Raw genomic sequence first — 23,912 nt, 5'->3', positions numbered from 1 at the left:
ATGTCTAATGTGTATCCCTGTATGACCACAGTTAGGTATATTGTAGTGTTCCTTTGTTTTGTGGATTCTAATTATATAATTAAATCTAAATCTTCAAACATAATCTCCTATGGCTTTTTACTGTGAGGAACTTTTCTACAGCTTCTCCATTTACTGTCCAGTTGCAGTCTGGGGAGGACAGACCCTGTAAGTGTTACTGAACTGCAGCAAAATAAAATCCAGACAGGGCTCTGCTATGTGGCAGAGTTGTGAGAATCTCATGAATGGATGGATAGAAATTCAAACTCTTAATATATCCTATACCTTTAGGAACCGGGCAAGCTCAGTTATGGTACCTGTCTTTGGTGCTCTTCATCTTAAGCTTTCTCTTTTCAAGGACACATTATACTGTATGTGTGCAATAGTACCTGGGTCCCTCAAGGACTTACAGTATGTGCCAGATTTAGGGCCTGTGTCCATTGGCTTTTGGTTTATGTTGATGACATCAGTTTGACATCAGTTTGAGAAGCTTCCGAGATCATTCAATTGACCTCTGACCATTATTTGATCTGCTTTAAGTGGGCTTCCCAGCCACATAGACTTGTATGGGAATGCAAAACACACATGAAGTGAACAAAAGCACAGGCTCTTATGGTAGCTAAAGAAGTAGTCAGGGCCACAGGTGAGTACAAATGGAGAAGGCAGTTAAATATTCATGTACATGTAGGAGAAGACACCTGAGAGGATGTAAGTGACACGTGACTTCAAGCAGTCAGAGGACAGTAAGTAACTCACCAATGCTGCCCAAAACACAATTTTCTTTTGCTAAGTTTACCTATTTTTCCATAATTCGTCTGGGGAGTCTTTTCTTATTTCAAGTCAGTGAGACGTGAATTAATTATTTCTTGAATCTTTTATACATTTTTGCAAAATCTTCCACTAAAACTTAAAATACTTATTTTTCTGTGACAACATCAAATTACCTCTTTAACACTTTTTTGTTTAATATGATAGCAATCGATCAAGCCGGAACTCTCTTAAAACTTAATGCAAAAGGTAATATGTGAAACCCTAAATTACACTTCATTATTACACAAGATATTACTGAGGGCTATAATTAGATTTCAAATTAATTTGTTAAAGTTTCACAGAACCTGCATACTGTTAACATGTCATGTCTTTCAGAATGAATATCACAAATTATATTCTGTAGAAAAACATTACAGGGGTACTTCTATGTTGAAATTTAGGTTTTCTTTAAATTTGTACAGAGTTTTTTAAAAGGAAGATACAACATATGTTTTAGTTTCTTTGTTTATCCCCTTCTCTCCTCATTTATGTTTTTGCAAATGTTCCTGTGGTGTTGTCTACAGTCGGGTTGGGCTTGATGTTCGCCTGCCGAGCACTGCACACAAGGTATTGTGCCTTGTGTCACTGCTAGCTCTGCCCAAATGTTTATATGTTACCGTCATCTGTCAAAATGCCATTCTGGGGTGGGTGTTTGTCGCAAGTGAACAGGACGCCGGTCGTTGGATTCTTTAGAAGTGTCATTTTTGCTGCTGCAGGTTCTATACATTGTACAGATGTGCCACTGTACAGGCAGGTTAAGGGGACCCCCAGACACGATATTTAAATGAATTTTTCATGTTACCCTTTAAGCAATGTCAAATTGCTTAAATCACTGCTCCTTTAAAAACTGTATTTTTTAAAAGCTTTTTTTTCATTGATTCCTGTCCCCCAGGGCAGTACCCGGATCCCCATACACTTTTTATGACCAATAAATTGCATATAAGGCTTCAAAATGGGGACATTTGATTTTCAATGTTCTAACCCAATATACTTGCATTGAGTTCGAGTTTGAATTCAAACTTTTCCCATTTTAGAAAGTTCGAATTCGAACCGAACACAGTGGTGTTCAGCCAATCACTAGCCTACAGTCTCATGATGGAAATCCCAAATTTTAATTGGTCCCACCTGTAAAGTAGAAAGTAGTGCTTGATCTCGCTCTGGTTTGATTTGTTGGCGGTTTGGCCAAACAGGCCAACTGTTGAAATCAATGGTGATGCAATTTGGGTGGGCTCTATGCACGTCTAGAGGAACGCCACAGTCCTGAAAGGACGCTTATATGGAGTCTGCAGCAATCTCTAAAATGGCAGCAATCCCAACGTTTAGCCATTTTGATGAAAGATGTAATGTTACATTTTGAAATGTTTTCTAGCCATATCAGTAGCTTTGCTGTGAATGAGACAGCCAATCAGAGGCTTTGTTTATATCTGAAGACCCACCCCTAGGGTTAAAAGAGCAGGAATGACCCCAATGGCTCCATTATGGTTGCTGTCAAAATGGCAGCTGGAGAAGGCGATGTTTCTGATCACAGCAGTCCTCATAACAGCAACATTATTCATCACTAAGGGGTCCCTGGACCTTGCTAGTGAGATATATATATATATAAATCTTACTTCAAGTGCAAGTGGAGCTGCTGGTAAAGTGATTATTTAATAAACCCTGTGGAGTGAAAAAACAGGAACCTACCAGTGATCCAAATAGGAGATCCATCTTATCTAGCCCTCTCCTATTAAACTAGAAATTATAGTAGTGCTGAAAATGACACTCGGGAACAAGTACCTTCTCATCCTTGCAAATAACTAGGGGACCTGAGATGAGGCAAAGTAACGATGGAGCTGCTATACACTGCCATGCTACACTGCTTGCTGTTGATACAGTATATTGATTAATTCATGTATAGGCACTCTATATGTATCAGAACACGAGCGTACTATATTGCAGCTTACTGGTTACAGTATGTGGTGACTGCATTCGTTTTCATTTTTCAGTAATTTTCCCCTTTCTTTTTATCTGGGGATTTTGCCAATAACACTCTTCCTGTCTTAAGGTGACAACACCTACTCACTGAACTGTATCTATGGAGAAGCAGTGTTGTCACCCTAGGTGTCGGTGTCTTCCCATTTTCACATTTCCGATGGTGCCATCCATTTCTAGCCATTATATCCGTTGGTTTGCAGGTACAATAGCTCTGTGAATTATTTTTAAATAGACCCCTTGAAGTGGACTTATCATTAGATAATTTTTTCATGTGAAGTTTATGAATGCTTTCAATGATCACAATACTATATGTGTTACATTTACTATATGTAAATGTAACACATATCCGAATGTATTACCTCATAGAGATCACCCCCCCAACAATGCTTTCATCTGCTATTCTCTCAATAAATACGACACCATCTTTGTTTAGGCATTATCCAGATTTAGCATATTCTTCCTTGACAAGCAAGTTCTTGGCTGTTATCACTAATGTATGATGCAGATCAGCCTCTGCTGCAACCTCTCAGCTTCTGACTTGCTACAAAGTTACAGTGTTGAAGACTGATCACTGGGGAAGAGGAAATGTTTCCTCCTGCTTACAGAAGACTAGTGACATCATCTCAGCCTTGGGCACAGTGGGAGCTTATGAACTAAGGACTGCTTTTTGATAATAATATGTCTAGCTTTTTGAAAACTTTATTTTGCTGCAAAATGTTGTAACATGTCAGAAATGTATTCATATAGGCTTTAAAAGTTACCAAAAGGTTTACAGTAATGCATAGAAGCAACTCACAATGTATAAGGAATGTCTGTGAGTTTTTAAGACATTATTTTCTTTTTCTTTCTTGTTATTTTTTTTACCCTCCTGCATTTCTTTTTAATTGCAACAGTCTCCATTGAAAGACCCCCTATACTCAGCAGGACACAGTGCTAGGAAATAGCCTCATTCCCCATTACTAAACTGCATGGGGTCCTACCAATACCACCCTGTCATCGGGAAAGGGAGTGAGGAGAACCCCCTTGCAATGAGGACACAGGAGACAGAACATGACAAAAGTTCTAATCCTCTCCACTTTCTAAACTAAAAAAAAAAAATATTTTGGCTGGAGTTTGTCCTTAAAGGTTGAGCAAATTATCTCTTAGAGCAATATGTTGATAAGCTCCGGATTAAACTCTTGTGAAGCAATGCATTATAGATTTGATTCTGTTAAATCATCCTTTGCTTGTTGTGACCTTGAGGGAGAAAGAATTGCAATTTTCTTTACCCTGCTGGAAAATGTAACCTAGATTTCTGATCTATGAACTGTTTATAGCCAACAACCGCAATGACTCATTCTATTTCTGAATAAATCAAGCTACCAATGTCTACGTTTGTTGTCTTCTAATATACTACTTCAGCTATGAATTAATATTACTTTTTTTTTCTAAATGGTTGGACTGGTCCCTGTAGGAGCCTACTAATGTAAATATGCCATAAATGATTTGTATGTACACTCTAAAATATTGTTTGTTTAATAGAACAGTAAACAGAGGTGAGCCAAGCATTTCAGAAGCTCAATTTTCTTCTTACATCTATCATGTTAATTAAATTGCCACCAGATAGATGGTCCTCAGATGTATTCTGATGGAATGATCACATCCCCTACAGAGACATTCTAGAGAAATACCTTTAACGTGGACCTTGCCCATTCAGACTTCTCTGTCTAGTGCAATCTTAAGATAGTGTAACCAGGGGTGGATTTACTCTCTCTGCTGCCCCAATGCCAGGTTCCTCAATGTGTTCCCCTGTATGCAGGATGCATACAAGTGATCTCATCGACATCGCCGAGATAACTTGTACAAAGCAAGTGGCAAGCTTCACCACTGTACATTTAGCCTTGCTTGACCAAAACAGGGCTAAATGTAGAAAACAACTACCAGACCGGTGCCCGGAACTGCATGTCCTGGGCATCGGGAGATAGGAATTCCACACCCCTGCTGCCCTGAGGCCGGGCCTCGGTTGGCCTTGTGGGAAATCCGGCCCTGAGTGTAACTATAATGTCCCAAACACCCACAATTGGTTTTAAGAAATAAAAAGCTGCCTAATTCTATTGAATTTAATATTGGTCAATGACTGATGAAACTGATGAAAGTACCAGACGCTCTTCACAAAATACATAGTAAATTAGGAACATAAACAAGTATTTGTGCAGCATTGTAGCTGCACTATCTATTGCTGTCTATTTTAAGTTTTGGATAGAGTTTGGCAGGGGTTTTTAAACATTTTAATCCAATCCATTTTAAACCAAAATAAGAAAATTGTTACCATATTGGGAAATAAGAGGAAAAAGATTTTGAAAATGTTGGCAAAGTCAAAGTCAAATGCAAAGGTTCTATGCCATATTGCAGATGATCTTCGATATTTCTGTTTTATAAAAACATAAATAAATACTTTTTTTTACATTTTACATTTTCCCTTTAGTTATTTATTTATGTATTTATTTTCAACTAGCGCTGAGGTTCTCTCTCTCACAAATTTTCCTGTTTACTTTCCCCAACTCCAGCCTTAATCGGTTGTCTTTAGAAGAGCTGTTTCCTGCATTATTGTTGATACAACCTTAAGAGGGTTTCTCCTCATATTCATTTCTGGTGCCAACTGTAAAATAGACACATACAGCAGTAAAAAACTGAAAGAGATGCTAAACCCTCCATACCCTGTCCAAAACTAGAAAAAAAAAGTTTAGGCTAGAGATTCATGTTCAGCAAGTACTAATTGATATTTACACAGTTGGTTCTATATGACAAACTGAAGGGGGTATATAGTAGGGTAAAGCGAACGTGTAATAGTTTAATTACATTAAAAAAGAGATTCGTGGTCATAATAAATGAGGGTGGGTGGAGGATGAAGTTGGTCTTTAAGTCCCAGAATTTTAATTATATTGACATAAGCTATTTGGGTGGAGGTTTTATTTCTAAAAATTGTTTGGAAGTTTAAATGAAATGTTATGATTAAAGTCCTACGCATTGTTACTGTGTTGCTTATCCTGCTTATAGGGAGGCACAGTCAGGCTCCAAATTTACATAGAACAGAGAAAAAAATAGATTAATTTTACATAGGCAAAATATATTTGTACAAATGTCTTTGAGGATTGAAAAATTGTTCTGTATTTAACTATCTAAAATAAAAGTAAACATATGTAGATAAATCAACTGCCAAAATGACTGTAGGATGACCTTATTTAAAAATGTACTGCATAGAGGTGTATAAGCTGACTGATATCTTTAAAGCATTATTGTTGATACAGCTAGGTCTGAGAACAGAGGCAGAATAGGGAATTTAGAGCTCTGAGGCCCAGTCTCTAAGACAGTGTGTTTGTATGTTTGTGCAAGCTGTTGGCTTGCTGCACATATCACACACAATCTGTGCACATAGTGCACTAGCCAGGGTCATTTACAGTATAGGGTACAGTATGCAGAAGTCATAATGTACTGCCCCTCACATTGGCGGTCCATTGGAGGAATGCCCCCTGACACTGGTGTCAGTGAGTGGAAGTGTGTTCCTACTTAAATGTTAGGCAGGTACCAGTGCATAATAGGGCTGTAAAGACTATGCTGAGTCCTTACCAGTGAAGGGGCATAAAGGTTATGTTCAGGCTGTTATTCATTAGTAAGGCTGGCCCAACATGGCAGAACACTGGATTGCAGAGTTAGGCCCAGTTCACATGGGCATTAGGCTGAGGCCGGGGATTTCTGTGGTAGGAATCCAAGATGTGTCCATACACATGTGTCTGCTTTACCCATTCAAGTTAATGATCAAGTTAAAGATGGGGTGAAAGCGGCTGCATCTTTCAGTGGCAGTACGCATGTAATTCTACATGGAATGATTCAGGATAGATGATTGCCCCTGGATGCAATCTGCCTGCCTCATCAGCAAGAAGGGCAGTGACAAAACTAGTGAGAGACTGGTAAGAATAGTGTCTTCAGGGGAGCAGTCGTCAAGCCCAGAACAATCAGGGAGGAAGGCTGTGGGAATATATATATATATATAGCCAATTGCCGCTTCGGACGGCGCAGTGCATTGTGGGATGTGCCGCGGTCGAACAGACCGCGGACATCCCATAATGTTCGGTGTTCGGCGAACGCTCGAACATGCTATGTTCGAGTCGAACATAGGTTCGACTCGAACGCGAAGCTCATCCCTAGTCCCTGGTTACCTGGTAACCAGGGACGCCATCTGTCATTACTCTCCCGGACGCTCTGGGAGTCTAATACGACTCGCAGCCGCCCAGAAGAGAAACACTTTCTCTCAGGAAGGTTTGCTCTGCTCAATTGAGCAAAGTAAACCGTTCCTTGCGATCTGTTGGCCGCCCTCAGGCAGAAAACAAAAATAGCGAGCATAGGAATGCATAGCTAGATTCCTATTGGCTATTTCACTTTGTAATAGCCAATAACAAACTAGCTATTGCACCCGCCCACTGCTGCTGTCAATCAGCAGAGGGGGACCTGCAGTTCTCCATCAGGTCCCCGTCTGGTGATTGACAGCAGCAGAGGGCGGGTGCAATAGCTAGTTTGCTATTGGCTATTGCAAAGTGAAATAGCCAATAGGAATCTAGTTATGCATTCCTATGGTGTTTTCTTTTTCTTTTTTTTTGACGGCAGCAGAACCGCCCAGCCAATGAAAAACAGTTGGGCGGAGCTAGCTTCACTTCGGGTCGGTTATTCAATCGGCTGCCGTCGGCAGCTTAGTGAATAGACCCCTTAGTCTTATTTGAAGTTTTGTTTGTATGTTTGTGCAAGCTGTTGGCTTGCTGCACATATCACACACAATCTGTGCACATAGTGCACTAGCCAGGGTCATTTACAGTATAGGGTACAGTATGCAGAAGTCATAATGTACTGCCCCTCACATTGGCGGTCCATTGGAGGAATGCCCCCTGACACTGGTGTCAGTGAGTGGAAGTGTGTTCCTACTTAAATGTTAGGATAGTGGGGTGTAAATTCCCCAGCATTGTTGCCAGTCATTGCACCACAGACATATAAATCCCAATGTGATGCAATACTACAAAAGAGCTGTTAAAATCCCTTAATGCTACCAATTAGAACCATTTTCTAATTTCTGCACAATGAAACATCAACAAAAAAGCTCCTCCATAATATCATGTTGACTGACAGCACAGCTTATATGAAAAAGACAAACAAAGATTGGCTGCAATTGAGCCTGGGGTTTTTTTTTTCAAGGTGCCACAAAATACATACAGCTACAGGTGTGATGTATACATATACAAGCCTTCTTTATTTCTTATCTCTACTATACTTCACACCTGTATCTGTATGTAATTTGTGGCACCTTGAAAAAAAACCCAGGCTCAATTGCAGCCAATCCTTGTTTGTCTTTATCAGTTATAGGGGTGTGGTGTCACCCACTTACCTCGCACCTCCCTACCTACTGTTATACAGCTTATATGAATCTGAACAGGGAAAACTTCTAAAATAACATCAAATCAGATTATTCTTTTTTTCCACTTTCAGAACTGTCCAGCTGCAATTTTGCTAAGGTCCCAAGTTTTATAATTCTTTTACACACAGCTTACTTTTAGAGGTCCCATAAATTGTAATAGAATTTCACACAAAATGTGTTTTTTCCTGTACCGTTATCAGGATTATGTTCTGTGGCCAGTTTAGTTTGTAGTTCAGTAAATTGTGTTTTGCAATGTTTACCTTTAAACTACATGGATACCAAAGGTGAGGATTCAGTTTTACCATTATCTGAAGCAAAGACAAAATCCATACCAAAAAAAAAATTTTTTATACTCCCTATTTTTTCTTTCTCTCCTTATTTCATGCCAAAAGTTCAGATAAATTATTTAACATTTGTGTATGCATAGTTTTATTAAAAAATACCTGCCATTGATATTAAAACTAAATAATTCCATGCTTTTATAGATGAATAATGGAATAGTAGGAAATATATTAATATTTTAAACGATGAATAATCACGGTCATGTTTTTCAGCAATATTGTGAATTGAAGGATAATGCTTTTTTTCCAGTACACTGAACAACTATACTAAAACATTTGACAGTTTTAAACTTACTTTTATAACAAGACAAGAAATAAACAATGCCGTAAGATCACGGCTGGCTCCGCCCAGCTGTCAGAAGCAGCTTCGGCTTTCAGCACGGCTCAGCCGAGCCGATGCATATGCGTTCGGCTCGGCTGAGCCGCTCGGCCATGATCGGGAGCTGTACGGGCTATTGTGAATAGCCCGTACAGCAGGCTCTCTGTTCGAATTAACCGATGGACTCCCGTAACCGAAGCTAGCCGAAGGATCGGCCGAAGCTACGGCTAGATCCTTCGGCAGCTTCATGAATAGACCCCAATGACTTATAAAGTGTGTTCATTTAAAAAAATTTTGAATGACAATTGCATGTACAGATATGAGAGATCACATGATCCAGTTGAAATTTGGTGGGAAACCACCTGATCCAACCCTTTTCTTTCCTATGTTTAGATGCCTCCAGACAGTGTGGGTAGTGTTATGTGCTAAGATGTGCTGTAAAAGCCACTGTGTGTACACATGTACAATACATTATAAACTTTTGGAAGACAGAATTATAGGCACATTAGAATAAGCTAAAGGTGAACCCCAGACAAAGAGGTGAAGGAAGCTGTTAAACCTGTACAAAGATTTGTATTTCTGTCCATACAGTTGTGAGATCCACACAGCTCTGTCATACTTAAGCAGAAGATCTGATTTTTCTCTGCTGCAGTAGTCATGTGCTAACGAGAAACATGCTAATAGCAGGAGAGAGCGGTATAGGGATCAGCTAATCAGTGTGTTGCTTCTCTTTTAACTGACCAACTGGGGGTCAGGAAAAGATCATGCTAGATTACTTAACTGCAGCGGAGAAAAATAAGGTCTCTAGGCTGCCTGTGCTGTTTGGTAGGACTGTGGTAATCTTAGGAATAGATAGTCAGAAACACAAATCCTTTGGCAGGTAAAACAACACTTACATGTGTATTTCATCTAGGTACTCAGATGCTAGCTTGATAATCTATGTAATTCCAGGTGCTAACCAGCTATAGCAATGCAGCAACCGCACAAGGGTATCGCTCCTTTAATCAGGCGTTTCAAATATTACAGCGTTACCTAATAAAAAACAAATATAACTTAAAAAACAATAGCCACCACAACCCCCTCAAATCCTGTGATTATTTCAGTTGTATCCAGGTGTGTCTTTTTATACTTTTTTGACGAAGTTAACTTCCTTAGCCCTTGCCGGAGAGGCTAGGAATTTCACTAACTTTCCCCTTCCTAAATTATCTCCAAATATGAGGTCTATGGGAAGCATCTCCTATGACAGTAGAGGACTACTTAAATAAAAAAACAAATACAACTCTCTCAGGCATTTCTATTTCCAAAGTGCAGGAGGTAATGCCAATTTCACCAGATGTGACAACAGAGATAAGGCTTGTTTGCACTCTTCCCCTCCCAGGGTTCATCCCTGCCCTCTGTGGATTAAATACTGTTTATGCATCCCGTTCACCCCTCCTCCAGGGTATCATGGAATATTTCAAGGACAATTATATTATGGTTTGGTTTGTTGTCAATTCAGTTTTTAAACCAATACTGGTACTGGTGTCATAGAGCAATATGTGTTTTCTAAGGAGATTGATTAACACTTTGTAGGGTTCAGATTGAACCGAGCAGGCCTGAAGGATAGATAAGTCACTACTATGACTGATTAGGGTGTATGTGTAAATTTAAACCAATGAGCTCTGCATCCCACAATATATCATATTACCTGATTAAAACAAACAAATTATATTCTTAATATTTTCATTATTTACCCCTGTTAGGGGACATACACACTGCCTGTCCAAAATATTTCCTTGGACTGCCTTTAGCTTTGATTAAAGCATGCATGGTATTGTTTCAATATGCTTATGCAATGTCACAACATTTATTTCAGTCCAGAGTTTTATTCATTTTTACAAGATCTTTTAGTGATGATGGGAAAGTCAGGCCAATGCGTAAAGTCTTCTCCAGCACATCCTAAAGATTCTTAATTGGGTTAAGGTCTGGACTCTGTGGTGGCCAATCCATGTGTGAAAATGGTGTTCCCTGAAACACACTATCACAATCTGAACCTGATGAATACTGGCACTGTAATTTTGAAATATGCCCATGCCATCAGGGAAGAAAAAAATCCATTGACAGATAAACCTGGTCATTCAGTAAATTCAGGTAGGCAGCTGAACTAATTCTTTGGGGACATAACATTTCTGAACCTAGACATATTATCCAATGGAAGTATCCTACCTATTTGCTTTTGAGGACAGGACCACATGGCGTAGCATGTGCTCGTACCAGCCTCTTGGTGAATACCTTACACTACTAGGTCGGTGTTGGGACAGATGTTAGCTCTTTCCAGCAAGACATAAATGATAACTGTACAATTTACAAAATAATTTAAAACTAACTTTGTCCATCACATGCATTTGTTAAACACCACCTGTAACAAAATATACTAATCATTTAGGGTCACATAAAGTGAACACAGGCTTGCTGGTCTGAGAAACTTTGAATATAACATTCTTCCAGATAATTTAAAACCTTTATCTGTCTATCACTGAAATAATTTTGGAGAGTTTGATAGACAGTCAAAATCATACTGTAGACCTTAAATAACACTTAAAGCAAAAGTCACTTTTGGCTGGATTAAAAAAAAATCATAAGGTTAAAGAACAGTTAAAAATAAATTGAAGAATAGTGCAAGTGCAGATCTTGTTGGGAAAGAGAGTTCTAAAAAAGACAGCAGGAAGAAACAATGGAAATATATTTTTAACCTGTCAAATTAGGGATAAGTGATAAGTGAATGTGCTATGTTTATATCAGCTCCAGGCTTCTTTAAGCTAAATTAAACTCAGTGCGTTTGCATACGTTTCCATGAATTCCAGACCGAAGAAAATGATACAAGTAGTATTTTTTTTTGTCGGGACCGGGACGGATTGTGCTGGCGTCAAGAGAGCCCAGAAAAACCATAGGGATACATTGAGATGCTTTTTTGGTCCGGGAACAAACTGTTCTGGTCTGGACATGATGTGCGCAAGACCTGAATTCCTACTGACACTGTCCTTTCATCTGGAGGGTGGCTACTTTTGTTCCCCATGGTCCCTTTATGTGTTGTAAAGTAGACAACTCTCCAAGCTCACTCCCGTGATGGACTATAATCAATTGTTTAGTTTGCTAGTTTGTTTTGAAGTTATAGGGTCTATTCACTAAGCTGCCGTAGGCAGCCGAGTGAAAGACCGACCTGTAGTTAAGTGAGCCGAACGCTGTTCGGCTATTCACTTCAGGCTGGTACGGCTGATTTCAGGCTTCACGTGGCTTCGGCTTCGGGTCGGCCGAACATGCTCAGCCAAAATGTTTTGGCTTTAGATGAACTTCTATCCCCAAAAATATAATATATTACTACATACTAGTCCCTAGATATTTGGATGCATTACATAAGTTCTCTTTTTTTCCTTCAGACTTTTTTTCTTTGATTTTTACTTGGTAATCCCTAATGTAATGCAATTTTGGCCCTAGGGTGACAAGCCTTACTTATTTACCATATCAATATAGAAGCAGCATTGTCACTCTAGGACATGACTACAGAACACCCCCACTCTCCATTTCTCCATAACATAGGGGGAGATGTTGGGTCATTCACAGAAAGACTGATACAGTGCAGCTCCAGCAGAGATCACAGGAAGTTATTAGCTCAGAGGATTTCAGACAGGATCAGCAGTTTTTTTATCATTTACCAGATATAACAAAAATAGTATTTTTAACAGATCAGGGGGAGTGAAGAAAAGAAGACACCTGTTTAACACCAAATAACTAATCTCACCCCATGGGGCATTTTCCTAATTAATTAATTAATTGTGATTTATAATGCAGATTACAAGTCCTTAGATGTGGTTCTGGGGAGCCCCTCAAAATAAGTTTTTTTCCCAACATAAGTTTAGTTTGACAGCAAAAGGAAGGTTCTAAAACATGGGAGTGGTTAAAAAGAAGGTACTGTCTTAGGATCAGAAAAAAACAGTAGCCTCTTCAAAAGAGATACCAACAGAACCCACCGGTGGCTAAATTTAAAGGATAACTACACCCAAGAACAAAAATACACAGGGCTATTAACAAAAGGGTGAAGAGTTTGGAGAAGGCAGGAGAAGTGAACAATCTAGGACAGCATAGCTGAACTGGAAAGTGAGCTGAATTGGAGATTTTTTCCAAATCAGTTATGTTGTTCTAGATTGTTCACTTCTCCTGCCTTCTCCAAACTCTTCACCCTTTTGTGAATATCCCTGATAATGCATTGGAGCTCAAACATCTGTAGATGTAGTGGCTGTATCACTTTTTTTCAGGCTGAGAACCTTTTCAGCAAGTACTGAAAATATCCGTTGATCGTGCCAGAAATGCAGTGTCACTTCCTGTGAGCTGAAAAGAAATCGCAAACAGTGTTATCTTCCTTCTGTAAACTAACAGTCTTCTCAACCCCACTGTAACTGGAGATGAGCAATGTGATAACCATGACTCCCCATAGATACAGTAGAAAAGCGAGTGTAGCTATCCATGGACAGAAAAAGTATTACTCACATGGTAACTAAGTGAAAAAAGTGAGGGAAAAGCCTGGAAGAGAAAACTAATGCAACCACCGCATCTAAGGACTGGTAAGCTGCAATATATTAAATTTTTACTTCTGGTTTTAGTTATGTGTTAAATACTATTAGGATAAATGTTATCCTGCTCTGAATGGAAGGTTTTAAAAGCAAGTGGGTAGAGAAGATAGAAAACTAATTCTTATTCAGCTGTCAATGTTCTGCATTTAAACATCAACTTTTTTGCTAATCTTTTGTGAATTCAGATAAGTAGGGCAATTTAAATAGAATGCATATTTTATTTGACTCAATTTGTCTTTTAATACTTTAAATGCCAAAACATAAACTGAATAATTACCGCTTTTGTTAACAACTGTGATGAGATAATCAGCTTGTACTTTCACCATTTTGGCATACATACCATCAATAAGAATTCAATTCATAGACAATACAGCTTGTGAATCCAAGATGATCATACAGTGTGTAACTGGGATCATTTTTTACTCGTTTTTCTAATATGTTGTTGTTAATATTTAATTTTATTTTCAGACTGTGGGTGTGTAACAAATGAAAGTAATGGAAAAGTGGAAGCTTTGCTTATAGCAGACAATCAGGCATGAACTTTCAGATATTTTATTAACTTTCATACATCATAGTCATCTAGTTAGACATATTTTGGAGCTAAATGCAGCCTTCAAAACAAAGTGTGACAATGCCAAAAATAGCAAACATAGGCTAAATGTTTGAAAACATTTTTTTTCCATTTGTTTGCAAAAAGTGCCAGCTTTCAGATCAATTTATATATTTATAATGGTACACATGAGTGGGATTAAAAAAAGGGATACAAAAAGTCCCCAGCACACTCTCTAGTTAGTCAAAACAAAACAGTTGTCCCCAGTCTGATGTCTGATGCCCATCAATCCTCTGAGTACATGCTGTTATGAAATGGTCCCAGCCTGTGACTGGAAAGTGAAAAGAAAAGCAGCACAGGGATGATGAGCTCATCTCTCTGTCACTCTGCTTTTTCTTCCTATCAACATGCTTCTTGTCAGCACATTTTCTCCCTCCCAGTTGCATTAATCTGGAAATGCTTTATATTCTTCTTTGTATTGCCCCACTAATGTGCACGTTTTTCCTTGCTGGCGCTCCCACATTATTTTTTTTCTGGTCTTTTTCGAGCTCTTGAGTCTTTGGCCACTTGATTGGCACATTGGCACATGCGCAAGTTACTTTGTCTCAGCAAGGAATTGTGCTGAACTTGTACACTGAGCTTTGCATGTGTGGCTAAGTGTACAAATAAAAAAAAGGGCTGACAGGTAGGTAGACGCTTTTATAACAGAAGAGACTTAAGCTGGGAATACATGGTTATATTCTCTTTGTTCTTACTGCAGACTGAATGAAGAAAATATAACAAAATCCTCCATCAATGCTTATGAGTGTTGATGGAGGAATCCCCTACTGCTTCCATTGTATTTTGGCAGTGATCATTGATTGGCTGAAAGCTCTGTTCAAAAGAGAATTTTCCAGCCAGCTCCTACAATCAGCTGATTGAGGGATTGCGGGCAGAAGGGTGCCAGTAAAGGCACCCACTGTGCGAATCTCAGCCGCTTCATCAAGAACCGGCTGAAATGTGTGCAAAGTGTAGCCTACTTTACACAGTGTCTTCTATGATACAACTCCTGCCTGTCAGCTCTTTTTATATAAAAAGACTTAAAGGAGAACTATGAGGTGAGTGATTTTCACTCAACCTCATAGTTCAAGCCGACGTGTGACAATTAAACTGTCACACGCCGGCTCAATAAATCGGGAAGTGAGCAAACACATAGGGGGTGATTTACTAACCTAAACACACGCACGCACCAGGTGCGTGTGATTTTTACACAGCAAAGCGTATTTATCAACCAAAAAGTCTCTATAAGCATATTTCCACTAATGCCATATATGGAAAAATCATGCACATGATGCATATATAATGATGCTTCACAGTTTAGACAAAAATGGTTAGCTCATGCATTTACATTCCTGCATTCATCAACGCAAGCAACATAACATAGAGCTAATTTACACCACATTACCTTGCAATTCATTGCAGGGCTTTGCACAACACACCTGCTGGGTGTGTACACACTACAAAGGTGTTTAGATTCCACCCATAGATAAGGCTGGGAGGGAACACACTACAGAGGTGTATACATGTTCGTGGTGTGTTTATAAGGTTAGTAAATCAACCCCATAGTGTTGCTCGCTCACTTCTCGGTCATGTCCCCGCAGAGAGCCTTGACTGTCACTCACGGCTCCCTGCAGGGATTCCCCCTCCCCACTCCGATCCTCCAGCGCTGACTGGCGGAATGGAGGGGGGAGGGGGGGGGCACAGCTGGCTCTGCCTCTAGATAGGCAGAGCCAGCTGTCACTCACGCAGCTGGGTGGATCTCGACAGTAATGTTGGGATCCGTCCCGGCTGCAGCGGTCTCAGTATACTGCGAGCTGTAGGGAAAAGCACGGACCCCATAGTTCTCCTTTAACCTCAACTTAATAGTGAAAAAGTTTAATTAGACTTTTTGTTTTTTCTGCAAAAAAAAATAATTTTGCTAAACCATTGTGGTAAATGCACTTTACTCCACTGCAACTAAGCAACACAACTAAGTGCAGAACATAACCTGCTTATTAGACTCTCAAGGCATGAAAGAACTGGTGAGTCTTCACTGTTTTCTCTTGCTGCCAGTATGTTCCTTAAGCTAAGTAGCAGCACTGCATACTACAGTAGAGCTGGGTGCCTGTTGGTTTTGGCTGTCCTTCTCCCTGTGAAGTGGAACTTATACTGGCTAATTAATTGCTAAATGTATTGAAGTCCCCATTAATAGTCTATTTTAAGTACTATAAGGAGGCATGGATAAGGAATGTTGATCTCCTGGAAATCTGAACTTGAGTAACTCAAACTCTAAGGAAGAGATTTTAGGAGGGATTGAAAACCAAAACAAATTGTATTTTGATCTGCTGCATTGAACACATTCATTTGCATTTTCTCTGCAAAGCAAAACAAATTTGTGCCATGACATAAACCAGTATTGAAATATATTTTTTTAATGGAGATGACAAAATGATTATACTAATCAAGATTCATTTTCCAAGTTTCCAGGTTAATAAACATTTAAAAATGTTACCAGACATTGAAAATGAAAAGTGAGAGATGGCACTGACATGTCACCTTTCATCACTTCTCATTAATGTGGAGTAATTAAAAGCTCTTTTCCAATAAATTAAACAACCCATTTGGCCTTTACAACTGCATAGGGAGCTGAATTTTAAGACACTTTATTAACTGTGTTTGCAAGTTCAGCTATATTAACTTTTGGAATTTCAATACAATAATTGGCATTGACCAATTTTTAAAGAAAGAAATGCCTTGTTAGCTATACACAATGGGATAATTTACTAAAGGCAAATACATTTTCAATTTGCAAGAAAATGTTCCCTTAGTTTAGTGAATGAAGTGCAGCTCTGCTGACTTCCATAAACCAGTCATGTGCAAGCATTATTTTTTCTTGCATGTGACTGGGTATGTTTTCAATATATGGTGAATTTTCACCACATTTACTAAGCAAAGTGAACATTCCCTGGCAAAATGAACAGCTTATTTGCCTTTAGTAAATTAATCCCCTATATATTTTTACAGATGTTTGCTGTGTTGTTTATTGCATAACAGAAGCATCTGATGAGTCCTGTGTGTCTTACTTGGTGTTCTCAGGTCTGCTTTGCAGATATCCAGCTGTATAGGCTGAAGATTAGCATGGGCATGTGATGGCAGCTCTCACAACACTAAAAAAGGATAGGGGTTATTTTCAAGATGCTTGGTGTCCCTGTAAGTATTAAAACAGCTAGTGTGTTTTTACATTGTATTTACTGATTAAAACATGCCTCTTACCACATCTAGGATGTGTGTTCTCTTACAGCTGAACTCCAGGCAAAGGGACATTAAAACAGCTACATACACAGAATAACAGGGCTATTCACAAAAGGGAGAAGAGTTTGGAGAAGCCAGGAGAAGTGAACAATCTAGGCCAAAATAGCTGATTTGGAAAAATTATCCCGTTCAGCTCACTTTCCAGTTCAGCTGTGCTGTCCTAGATTGTTCACTTCTCCTGCCTTCTCCAAACTATTCACCCTTCTGTGAATAACCCTGTAAATATACCTATGGGAGCTGTTTTACATGCCAATGCATTTGTATTTCTGCCCACCCAGTTTTGAGATTTACACAGCACAGACCTGATTTTTTTCTTAAAATTTTCATGTATTGTCCCTCCCCGGCCCTTGTGATTGGACAGTGAAAGGAGAAGCAGCGGACTGATGAGCTCATCTCTCTGTGACCCTGCTCTCTCCTTCTATAAGCAAATCTTTTTTTGCAGATGAGCACCGGAGCACAACAGATTAGCTCCTTGCAGTGCTTCTACCTCTGCTGTTTTTAAGAGACCCATTCCAAGTCAAATATAGGTACTTACACTGCTTAAGGGCTTGTTCACACCAAGTGTGGAGCAGATGCAGAGCAGTTACAGAATTAATCGAAAATGCATGCAAATGCCCTGGAACATACTGGAGTACACCTGAAAGCCCATTTTAGGCTAAAAAAAACGGAACGGCAAAAACGCACTGCACTGCATATGCAGAAACTCATGCAGATCTGGTCCGGATTTTGTGTGAACAAGCCCCAAAGGATTGTTTACACCTTTTCCAGGCCAGATCTGGATGTTTTTCTGCAAATGAGGTCATGCATGTTCTTGATGCATTTTTGACAAGTTCAGGTGCTTATTTTTTCTCAGTTGCTTTTGCTTGGGTTTTAGAAACAATCCAATGCATTCTGCTGCATCTGCATGCATTTGTATGTGTTTGTATGCGTTCCACACCTGAAAAAATGCAGCATGCTGAACTTTTTTGAGAAGCTCTAGAACTGAATGCAATGGCGTGAACTAGCCTCATTTTTACAATTGGAATTACTGTGTATGCATTTTTGGTCAGGATAAAAAATTTTGTGGTCTGGATCTGGTCTAAAGATTGTGTGAACAAGCACTAAAAAAATGATGTATTATTAAATACAGAGCTACATTAATGTATGTCTGTCTGTCTGTCTGTCTGTCTGTCTGGGGCTTATAAGTAAAACATTTAACAGTGGTGAATTTGTGTCCAATGTATGCAGAAATACCGCAGAACTTTTAGATCTTGAGGTTTAAGAGTGGTTGAAAATTTGCAAATCCATCGATAAATGATCACAACTGTGTTTTGTATTGTATAGACATCTGACCTGCTGGGCAGCTACATTTAATGGCTCGCTGATTTCAGAATCTAAGATGCTTATCTTTTAAGTACACTGCTGAGAAACATGAATATTTTGTGTTTAAAGTAGAATGTCAGTGATACACAAATTCCCTTATACTGCACACCCACTTGATCTAGTTTGTGAAAACAGTGACAGACTTCAGATGGATGCAAATACCTTTTACCCAGACAAGTACTGTTTCAATGCTGCAACCTGCTTAGAGCTAGGCACTGGTTATGTTTTATATTTCATACTCTGAAGTCTATACATTGAACTCCTCGCACATGATTTAGGCTCAGCCGTAGCGAACAATGATGATTGTGCTAGGCATTTCTCTATGGCTGGCCTGATGCAAGCTCAAGGATATGAACATGGCAATGTGGACATGGTTTTGTGTCAATTTTTATTTTAATAGGTTTTCAAAAAAAAAATTATACATTGTAAAATAGTTGTTTTTGTATCTGTTTTTATATCTGCAGCTTGAGCTACAGAGTTTGTAAACAAAATACTTTAACAGGATTTAAATAGATATACATATATTATAAGTTGCCTAAAGCGCCACCAGCTGGATTAAAAAAATGACTATTTGCCAGGACTAATAAAAGAGAAATACATTTTTTTTTAACCTTGCTATAATAAATAAAGAAATGATGTACAAAAAACATTATACAGTCCCTTAAATCTTGAGAGCAAGGGTGATGTGACATGGGACTGTTTATAACTGTAGATCCACTACCAGCTATATGAATGTAGTTTTTACTGCTTTCATCTGTTTAATGGCCCCAAATCTGGCCCCATTAATATTTAGGAAAGTGTTCCCCCAGCTTATAAACCCTACCTTTTTTTAACCCACATCTGTTTTACCCACCTATAGAGATGGTCACATCTGAGGCACGGTTTGAAAGCAGTTTACATGTTATGGTCAGAAACGTCTACCACTGCACTACAGCTAAAGCACACTCAAACTGCTATAGTTTGGGAGTATGATTTCATGTATGTAGAATATAGTGCATAGGTTTTAAAAGAAAGAGGTGCACAGCTGCACTAAAGGTTAAATAGCACATGCAGATTGTACAACACAGGATCTAGCCTCAAAACACTACAATTATATACAGAGATATTCCCACAAGCTTGATAAAACGGGCTGTATATCATTCTTTTAAACCAATGTTATAACAGTTTGAAGAGTCACTATAGTTGTAATATGTTTTAGATGGTGTTACTATGTGAACAAACTGACTTAAAGTTGTTCTTCAGCAGTTGCTATATCCCCATGAAGTAAAGAAGTATCAAAACGTGTAAAAGAAGAAAATATTTAGCTGTATTGTTCAATGACCAAAGTAATAAAACATGAAAATAACAACAAATATAGGTAAAGTACAGAGCTAATTATATGAAAACTAGACTTTGACTGTATACTGTGCTTATAATTCTTTTTTAACAATAGCCAGAAAGTACATCTGCTACTTGTGCTGGCAGACTAATTTAGACATCAATTTAGCACTGTCAACTTAAAACATGTTTTGTGTCTACAGAAAGACAGCCTGATAGACAATACATCAGTCGTGTTGGTGTGCACGCCTTAGAATTTGATGTTCCCTAATGATACTAAAAAAGCAAGATAATTATAAGTTGCAAATTGAAGCCTCAGAAAGCTGACTGCTTTGATTTGTAGAGTTAGGGAAATTTTCAAGCCAGAGAGCAGACAGAAATGCTGATTTAGACGAGAGTCTAAGAAAGTTAATAGAAAAAGATACACGACCCCCTTAGATCCCCATTACAATCTATGAATTATTTATAGAATTAAATAGACCAGCAGCATAACCGGTTATGTAATTCTATTTACTGACTTCAGTTTGCGGGGTGCAATTACATTGACAGGGTGTGACTGAAGCTGTCTTTGTGATTTATTTGTGTTCGGCCAATATGTCTGGCTACAGCTTTGTCCAAAAGAGACTATTATTCATACTGGCGAAACGCAGAATTCTATTCTAGTTGTCATTCTGTTTCTGGTATCCTATAACACATTTTGCTTATGACATGCCAACGTTCAGCAAGAAATCCAGGTGTGGACCAAAGCCGTTACTCACATTCTTATAGATAATTTTTCAGCCCTGTATAATGATGCCTTAAAGTGATCTTGTGCTTTGCCCACACGGGCCAAAGCAACAGGTTTACTTTAACTTAGCCTTCTCCTTTGTATAAATGACAATAACGAGGTCTAGTGAACCCCAATCTAAGTAATGAAAATGGAGAGTTATACTAAACCTATTACCACCATTATTCCAAGTTGCAGGTATGCAACTAAACCATTAGATTTAAGTTGTGTAGGTGTAGGGTCAGATTGAGAGCTGACAACATTCATATAAACCCAGCACTAGAACAACACAACACAGCTTAACATTTTTTAGCAGAAGATTGCAAAAATTCTAGGAGTATCATACATTCTTCTTAACCAGAATTCACACAGACTGTCATGAATGATGAGTCCAGTCATACTGTAAATGGCTAATTGGAGGCTATAAAACTTATTAGAAGGATATATCTTAACCCAGGCCTGCTATAAGCAGTTGTAAAATATTTGTGTAGTATGTGATGCCACAATACACATCTGCAGTCTGGTTTTTGAGCTACAAGGAGTTAAGTTTCATACGTTTTTTATAACTCCAGCTATAATGGAGATTTTTTTTAATAACATATGACTACACTAATGTATCAGAGAATAAATATTAGTATGATACCAGGGATGCCTATGTTATATATTGTACAAAACGCTAATTGATACAATTATATATTCTTTAAAACAAATTATGCAAATTGTGATTTTGTTTTATGCAATAATGGGGTCTATTCACTAAGCTGCCGAGGACAGTCGAGTGAACAACCGACCCCACTGTTCGGCTATTCACTTCAGGCTTGTACAGCTGATTTCAGCCGTATATCGGCTGAAATCAGCCGTACATCAGCTTGCTTCGCATGGCTTCGAGTCAGCCGAACTTGCTCAGCATGTTCGGTCGATCCGAAGTGCAGAAGGAGTTCGACTCAGCCGATCCAACATCTGGATCGGCCGAGCTGAACCTCTGCCAGGCTACTTGCTGCTGTTCGGCCTATTCTCATAGATGCCGAACAGCAGTGAGTGAATAGCGGCATTAGGTTCGGCAATCCTGCTCGATACCTCCGTGGTATCGAGCAGAATAGAAAAATAGTTTAAAAAGTAGAAAAAAAGAATAGAAAACGATTGGGCGGAGCTAGCAGTAACAGTCAGCTCCGCCCAACTGTTTTCTATTGGCCGGGCGGTTCTGTTGCCGGCAAAAAAAAAAAACTCTCTTGGAAAGTTTTACTCTGCTCAATCGAGCAGAGTAAACCTTCCTGCTCTGTTGTCATTTTTTTTCTGATATCGGAGCTGTTGGCTGCCATCAGAAAAAAAAATAAGCATAGGAATGCATAGCTACATTCCTATTGACTATTTCAATTTGCAATAGCCAATAGCAAACTAGCTATCGCACCCGCCCTCTGCTGCTGTCAATCACTAGAGGGGACCTGATGGAGAACTGCAGGTCCCCCCTGCTGATTGACAGCAGCCGCACGTCATGAATCGCAGAAAAAAGATCCAAGTACTTTTGAATCGTGGATGACTGCCGCGCGGTGGGCTGTCCAATAGGTGTGCACCGGCCCTAAAGCTAGGTTCACACCTAGGCAATTTATCGCGGAAAAACACAGATTCACATTGAAGTCAATGGAGTCTGTTCACACCTTTGCAGTTTGTCGCGCTTACGAAATCGTCTGTTGCGCGAAAAGGTGCAAGAGTGATTTTTGAGCAGTTGTCGCATGGCTTGGGTCCCATAGACATCTCTATGCATTGAAAACCGCACAATAACCACATGGTTTTCAATGAACAGGCAATCGCGCGAAAACAGCATGGCATCTGAATCGCCTAGGTGTGAACCTAGCCTAAAAAAAAAGTTGGGTCTCAAAAATGTTATAGTGAATTATATAAATTACTTTTTTTATCTTAATGCAACTTGTAACATTTAAAGACAGATAGGAAGCCTCACAAGATGGCACTTTGGATGGCATTTTGTGTATATATATATATACTGTATGTATATAAATATAAAGAGAGAGAGAGAGAGAAAAGTTGGAACGTTGCAGCAGCATCCAATCTCATGTACATTCCCTGGTGCGCCAAATGTAAAAATAATAGAGTAGGCACTCAAAAGGACTTCCTGCCTTTCTCTCCGAACTTGGATTCTGGTGAAGAGATAAGCATAGTGATTCTGATGATAATTGATCTTTATTTTGCATACTGTTCACTTTCATTTTTTACATGCAGTGCCCCCTGGATTCTAGGGACAGGAGGGGCTTACATTTCACCTCAGGTATGGATCTTTAGCCAGAAAATTTAGAAATTTTAAGATGCTTTATTAGAACCAAGAGCAAAACATGGAGAGAGTATAGGGCTGCAGACATCTGAGAAGTCTCAAACATAATAATAATCAATATGATAATATTCAATAATAGTCCTTAGTAAATCGGTATAAAGTGCTTTTGTGCAAAATCCACAATGTGACAATGATCCTCTGAAATAAAGTGCTCCAAACTCCCGATGTGTTAAGGTAACTGAGAACACACTAACCAAAGATCCATGACCATATAACCCAATGGTCAATAAACATAATTGTGGTGAATGTCTTTCATAGATGGGATATTCACTCTTCTGATGAAACAAATCCTCCTTTTCATATTACACAGCAGGTGCCGCTCACTCAGCGAGGGGAGAAATCCGATATAGAAGAGGAATAAATGCGCCAAATGGTGAAGTACGTTAAAAAACGGAATTTATTGCAACAATAAAACACACTTAAAAGATAGCCAGAATGAAATCGCCTTGCAGCAAACAATCAATCGATTCCACCTAAGCAAACTGGAACCAGAAATCCACCTGCTAGTCATCTATGGTATAGCCTCAGTACGTGTCCTATCCTTTCCGACGCGATTCATCCCTTGACTTTTTCCAGGAAAGGTTCACACGTTTATGCACGTTTATGAGCAGTAGCGCAGTGCACATGATTTATCAATTCACTTATTTATAGCACAGCAGCTGACACTGTTTACAGTAGTGTGATCATTGGATTTACTTTAGGGGAATATTTAGCGCAGCCCATTTATTTATATA

The sequence above is a fragment of the Nanorana parkeri genome, unplaced genomic scaffold (assembly GCF_000935625.1).
Source record: "Nanorana parkeri isolate BGI_ZX_2015 unplaced genomic scaffold, ASM93562v1 scaffold842, whole genome shotgun sequence".
NCBI lineage: Eukaryota > Metazoa > Chordata > Amphibia > Anura > Dicroglossidae > Nanorana > Nanorana parkeri.
This window is presented reverse-complemented; position numbering follows the sequence as displayed.